Genomic DNA, 6,364 nt, shown 5'->3' on the forward strand with positions numbered 1-6,364 from the left:
AGGCTTTTCTTAAACACCTCCAGAGATGGTGACTCCACCACCTCCCTGGGCAGCCCCTTCCAATGGCTAATGACCCTTTCTGAGAAGACATTCTTCCTAATGTCCAACCTGAACCTCCCCTGGCGAAGCTTGAGGCTGTGTCCTCTTGTCCTATCGCTAGTTGCCTGGGAGAAGAGGCCGACTCCCACTGCGCTACAACCTCCCTTCAGGTAGTTGGAGACTGCAAGAAGGTCACCTCTGAGCCTCCTCTTCTCCAGGCTAAACAACCCCAGCTCCCTCAGCCGTTCCTTGGAGGTCAGACCCTCCAGACCCTTCACCAGCTTGGTCGCCCTCCTCTGGACTCGCTCCAACACCTCAACATCTTTCTTGAAGTGCGGGGCCCAGAACTGGACACAGGATTCAAGGTGCGGCCTCACCAGTGCCGAGTACAGAGGGACGATCACTTCCCCAGACCGGCTGGCTACACTATTCCTAATAGAGGCCAGGATGCCATTGGCCTTCTTGGCCACCTGGGCACACTGTATAATACCAATATTATACACCCAGAAATGTAAACCCCTCTTCCCCAGACACTTGTTACAGCCCCTAAAAATATCCTAATGGCCTGCTTCTCTGATCGTGTGGCCATAGTAGACATACTGCTACAACAAATTCTCAAATCAAAACTTTAGTTGGACAAGTTTCAGCTTGTCTAAACATCTTTCAGTGAGTGCGCCCAACCAACTCCTCCACCCACAACCATCTCTAATATTAGAGATGGCTGCAGCCATAACCCAAAACAGTTTTAAGTCTGTTTCTTCCTCTTTCTCTCCAACGCATAGCCTTGTCCAGATAGTCAATTTAAACTTTTTTGCAGTCTGTATGTGCTTGATAGCCACGACCACACCAGACCTTCCAGCCTTACCTGCCCTATATTGCTCCAGACCAAGTCGCAGTTTGTGTGAAGTCAGTAATTTTGTAATATAAATGTTGCATAATACCTTATGGCTCTATGGAATTAATAGTGTCATTTAAATATAGATCTATTAAAAAGCCACGGTATGCAACAGGTCAGATCTAAATTATGTATCATCACCCCTGGACACAAAATGAACCACAGGAGATTAGCTTGCAGTGTCAGTTACATCACTGGATACGTCCAGCTGCAGAGAAGTAATTCCATACAGGTACCATTCATAATAGAAAAAAGCAACATTTTCGTACACATTATGAAGTTATTTTGAACAGGTTACCTCGCTGGGAACTAGCAGACAGAGCACATGAAGCAAAGACTGATTTTAGAGAGATGAATGGAAGATGCAAGGAATTTTGCAGTTCTGCTGCTAGGCTAGATGTTTGTCAGGCCCTTCAGTTCTCCTTTGCTTTTTCTCCAAATTGATGCTTTGATTTTTTTACCCATCCAATTTTTCCTTGAAAAGGGAATGTAGAACAGGTCTCTTGCCCTTAGGTGGAGAATATCTCTCTATTGCATCCTGTCCTGTCATTCACAGACAGCATCACAGAAACTCCTTTTTGTCTGTCTTCTCCCAGCTCCCAAGTAGTTCACATAAACACAAAGATCAAGCAGTAGGCAGGAAATTATGACAGGAGACCACAAGAAAACAACTAAATGCATAATTCAGGTGAAATTATAAAAAAAAAAAGTCAGTTTCTTTCCTAGAGTTCACACCTCTCTGGAGAAGACATCAGATACTAATACCTAGCTACATTTTAAATACTATTTTCATTAAAATCAGTCAGGCATCTGGAGCGACAACTGCCTACATTAAGTATTTACCTTTAAAATTATTTCTAAAACACCATGATTTTCTGCAGGGTATAATGTAAGACTTGAAGGAATAACAGGAAACCAAAAAAGGAAGAAACAGCACAAAATAATGTGCTTTCACTCTAAGTAGTTTCAATGATACGACACGTGTTCACCTCTTCCCAAAACAAATAAACAATCAAACTACACATATCCTACAGTGGATAGAAAGGGTTTGGTGGGGTTTTTTAATTGAGAATAGCTGCCAGGGCAAGGAACCAAAATGTAATGTATGTAAATCTAGATGCCAGTAAAAAAAAAGTAGGATGTGCCGAGGGAGGTAGGAAGAGATTATAAAAGGTGATGCTGTTGTAACTGATGCAAAGTACCAGTTTGGGAATTGCAGCCTCCATATCCCTGTTAATAGCTCAAGCACTCTCCTTTCTGCATCACCAGTACCCTCCTCCTTAGATCCTTCCCTCATTCTACATTTGTGAATGACTGATCTGTTTTTCCCATAGAGAGATTGTACCAAACGCCGTTTTATTTACTTAAACTTGTGCTCTAGTTAGGAAGTACCAGTTTGCATAATGATTTGTTTTTCTAGTGACCACAAATGCCAGGTAGTACCATGTACTTTTTATTTTGGGCTTCTTCAGATTGTCTCTTTGGCCACATAAACAACATTCACTCAGAGAAAACGAAACTCTAGATTTTTTAAAAAAAAAACACACACACAAAAAAGCCCCCTAAAATCCCTCCCCAAAATCAAACCAAAACAAAAACTCTTGAAATTTTAGTGAAAATGCATAACATTGTCCTTTCTAGTTAGGTTTCATTAGTGTTCTAGGGTCATTCTGTCCCTGACACATAGTCATCACAGAGATTTTGAGGGGGAAAAAAACCCAAAACAGTTAATAATGATTAATGGCTTGAGAGTCTCATACAGAATACAAAATACTTTCATGGCTAAGGTGCAAAGATGCAGTGCAATGGGTCTTTCTCATCTTGAGTATTTCCACCCAGGTTTCAGTGGCTGTTCTGACAGTGGTCCCAAGGACCCTCGCTGCACCCTCCAGCATCTGCTCTGCATAACACTCACCAAAAATCCTGACTCAGACTCATGTGATAACACTTGCAGAGTTCTCATTTTATAATGACTGTGCTCAAATTCACACACAAACAAGACTGACCTACCACACAGTATTGTCTTGCTGCTTCACTACACGGCTGCAGACTGATCACATCACCTATCTATTACCTCTTGCGCCACCAGCTTGAGCCTGCAACTGTTTTTCTACAGGGCACGCAGGGTCCTTTTCACAAGCAGCAAAACTATTTTTTTTTCAGGTTCACCCAGCAGAACTAACTGAAAGGCTCGATAACAGGAAAATCTATTGTTCAAAAATTGATACTGGGCTGACGAGTGCAACAATATAAAGATGCAACGCAGAGTTGACTGTTTCAGACCGTATGTCAATACTGGCTCACAGGCCATTTCACAAGCTCAGACTAAGCTGCTTCTCTGAAATTACACCTATTTCCCGTAAGATTAACAACAGATGCTATTCTCACAGATCTCTTTGGCATGTGACTGTGCAGTACACACGTGAGTTAGCACAGAGAAGGAATAACTCAGCGCTATCACTCCGAACTGTCACCTACAGAGAACAGATCTCTAATTTTTAGGATTAAGGGCCAAATATTTTCACCAGAGCAAATCAAACCTTTACAACTGCTGAACAATTTTATCAAAATGCATTTGCAAAGACCTACAAAAGGTGGAAAAGGCGCAATTAAAAATACAGTGGTATCTCTGAAAACGTCACTGGAAACTTGCAGCCAGAGAGGATTCTGATCAACTTTTCTGGGTGTCCAAACTCCATGGCAATTACAGTCCAAGCATATTTAATGACTGATAAATTAAATGGTAATGGGTTTGATAAAGGCTAGCCTAGTTGAGTGCATTACTGAAGTTCACAGAACCATAGGATGGTTGGGATTGGAAGGGACCTTAAAGACCATCTAGTCCCACCCCCCCTGCCATGGGCAGGGACACGTCCACCAGACCAGGTTGCTCCAAGCCCCATCCAACCTGGCCTTCAACACTGCCAGGGAGGGGGCAGCCACAGCTGCTCTGGGCAACCTGGGCCAGTGTCTCACCACCCTCACAGCAAAGAATTTCTTCCTAATATCTCATCTCAATCTCCCCTCTTTCAGTTTAAAACCATTTCCCCTCGTCCTATCACTCCATGCCCTTGTAAAAAGTCCCTCTCCCGCTTTCCTGTAGCCCCTTCAGGTACTGGAAGGTGCTAGAAGGTCTCCCTGGAGCCTTCTCTTCTCCAGGCTGAACAGCCCCAGCTCTCTCAGCCTGTCTCCATAGCAGAGGGGCTCCAGCCCTCTGAGCATCTTCGTGGCCTCCTCTGGACTTGCTCAAACAGCTCCACATCCTTCTTACGCTGGGGGGCCCCAGAGCTGTTTCTTCCATTTTCTATGGACTATAATAACAAAACTTTATTTCCCTCTCTAAATAAGTGTTTTCTAGCCCACTGTACTAAAGAGAAGCCACTAGGAATCAAGACAGATGAGGATTTCCTATAAACTCTAATTAAATAAATGTTTCCTGTGCAATTTGTGAAGACAGTAACTTGCAAGTGTATACAGTGTCAAGGGGGTTTTATGAGACGAAAGTTAATGATCAATTCAACACACAGAGAAATGTAATCTTCAGTGACCTTTAGCATTAAAATTGGAAGCCTAACTTGTGCTTAATTTGTGCTTAGCCACATCTGCTTGTTCACATGCTTCTGCGTGGACTCTAAAAATTGATTCAGTCACCAATTAAGTCTGCTTTAGCGAAAAATCACTGTGAGCTACAAGAAGTCAGTGCAGTTTAATGCTGAAATGAATATGAATTTCCATCAAACCCCACTGGAGAAACTCCAAAAGACAAAATAGTCACAGAGACTCATAAAATTTTAAGGTGGTTGCCACAATTCTACTCTAAATCCGCTCAGTAGCTATTGCATGTTAGAGAGGTGGCTGCTGCATGGAGAAACCTGCAGTTATATAGTATAGGGCAGAGATTTTTATTTGATGTGTCACAATCCTTAAGCCTGAGTCTGCATTTTCAGACTTGGACCCACATACTAGGTCCAAGACCTCATATATAACCTGACTAGTCAAGCTGGAAGACCTGTTGAAGTGAACTGCAGATCCCTCCCCGCAGGTAGGGCATGGTCTTGGTGTGTGTCCATGAAGTGAGGACAGTCAAGTGTCTAGACCTCCTTTCAGCAGTGGGGCCTCTTGCAACTTGTTCATGATTGTAGGTCCCACAGCTTTGTGTTTATTGCACTAAGCAATACAGCTGGGGCTTCCCTCCACAGGAGCTGCTTATGTAAAAATCCTGTCTTGGTGACAAAGGAATTGGCAGCAATCTCTCTTTACGCAAGGTCTAGCAAAAGGCCTTTATACTTTTTTTAAAAAATTCAATGTATAGTTATTTATATTTACATTCTGTATGTTTATTTATATTCTATATGTTTGTTTACATTGTGTAAATAGAATATCCTTTAATTCTGTTTAGGGAGTGAGAAAAGTGATTCCTAACATAGAAGATTTTGAAGGAGTTAACCTGATGAATTCATGTTTGGACACAACACATAGGAACAGTCTCGTTAAACAGCTACTCAAGAACATTTTCAGTGCAGATATGCAGTTTATTCCTAGCCTTAAAAGAGACTACATGTGGTCATATAAGACACATCTGTTTTATTTATTTTTTTCTACTCTGCACACTGTTAAATTTAAGTCACAGAATCACAGAATCAATCAGGTTGGAAGAGCCCTCTGGGATCATCGAGTCCAACCATTGCCCTGACACCACCATGGCAACTAGACCATGGCACTAAGTGCCATGTCCAGTCTTTTCTCAAACACATCCAGAGATGGTGACTCCACCACCTCCCTGGGCAGCCCCTTCCAATGGCTAATGACCCTCTCTGAGAAGAAATGCTTCCTAATGTCCAACCTGAACCTCCCCTGGTGAAGCTTGAGGCTGTGTCCTCTTGTCCTATCGCTAGTTGCCTGGGAAGTCACGGAAGCTTTGCTTGTAACAATAACATTTTAAAATCTAATTTAAATTATTTTTCTTTGCTTCATACTTTAGGCTTACTTTACTGCTCTCGTTGCCAGTTGGGTTGTTTCTACGCATCCGAGTTTTCCTCTGATGTTCCATCACCATCAAACCTGTATGTTGTTTTTAGGTGTGTCATTTGCTGTGGTACAGGTGGGAAAATAAGTCTAAGGAGAAAAAAAAAATAGGATAATGAAACTGAAAACCTAAAAACACTGATGAGAGCGCTCTTAACATAAAACTCTAGCCTTCAACACTAATTTTGTCAAGACAGAGTTTTCTCAAATGAAACACTTGCATGCATTACCAATGACCTGTGCTCCTCCCCAGAACAGCACAAACTATGATTCTTGGCCAACACTGGAAATTTGGTCTTAAAACCAAGTTGTTTGGTCTTAAAAACAAGCTGACTGTGTGGGGCAGCCGCTCGGGTCCCCACGTCCCGCTCGGCCCCCGCCGCGGGGGGGACGCGGGGCCCGCCC

The sequence above is a fragment of the Nyctibius grandis genome, chromosome 29 (genome assembly GCF_013368605.1).
Source record: "Nyctibius grandis isolate bNycGra1 chromosome 29, bNycGra1.pri, whole genome shotgun sequence".
Classification (NCBI taxonomy): Eukaryota; Metazoa; Chordata; class Aves; order Nyctibiiformes; family Nyctibiidae; genus Nyctibius; species Nyctibius grandis.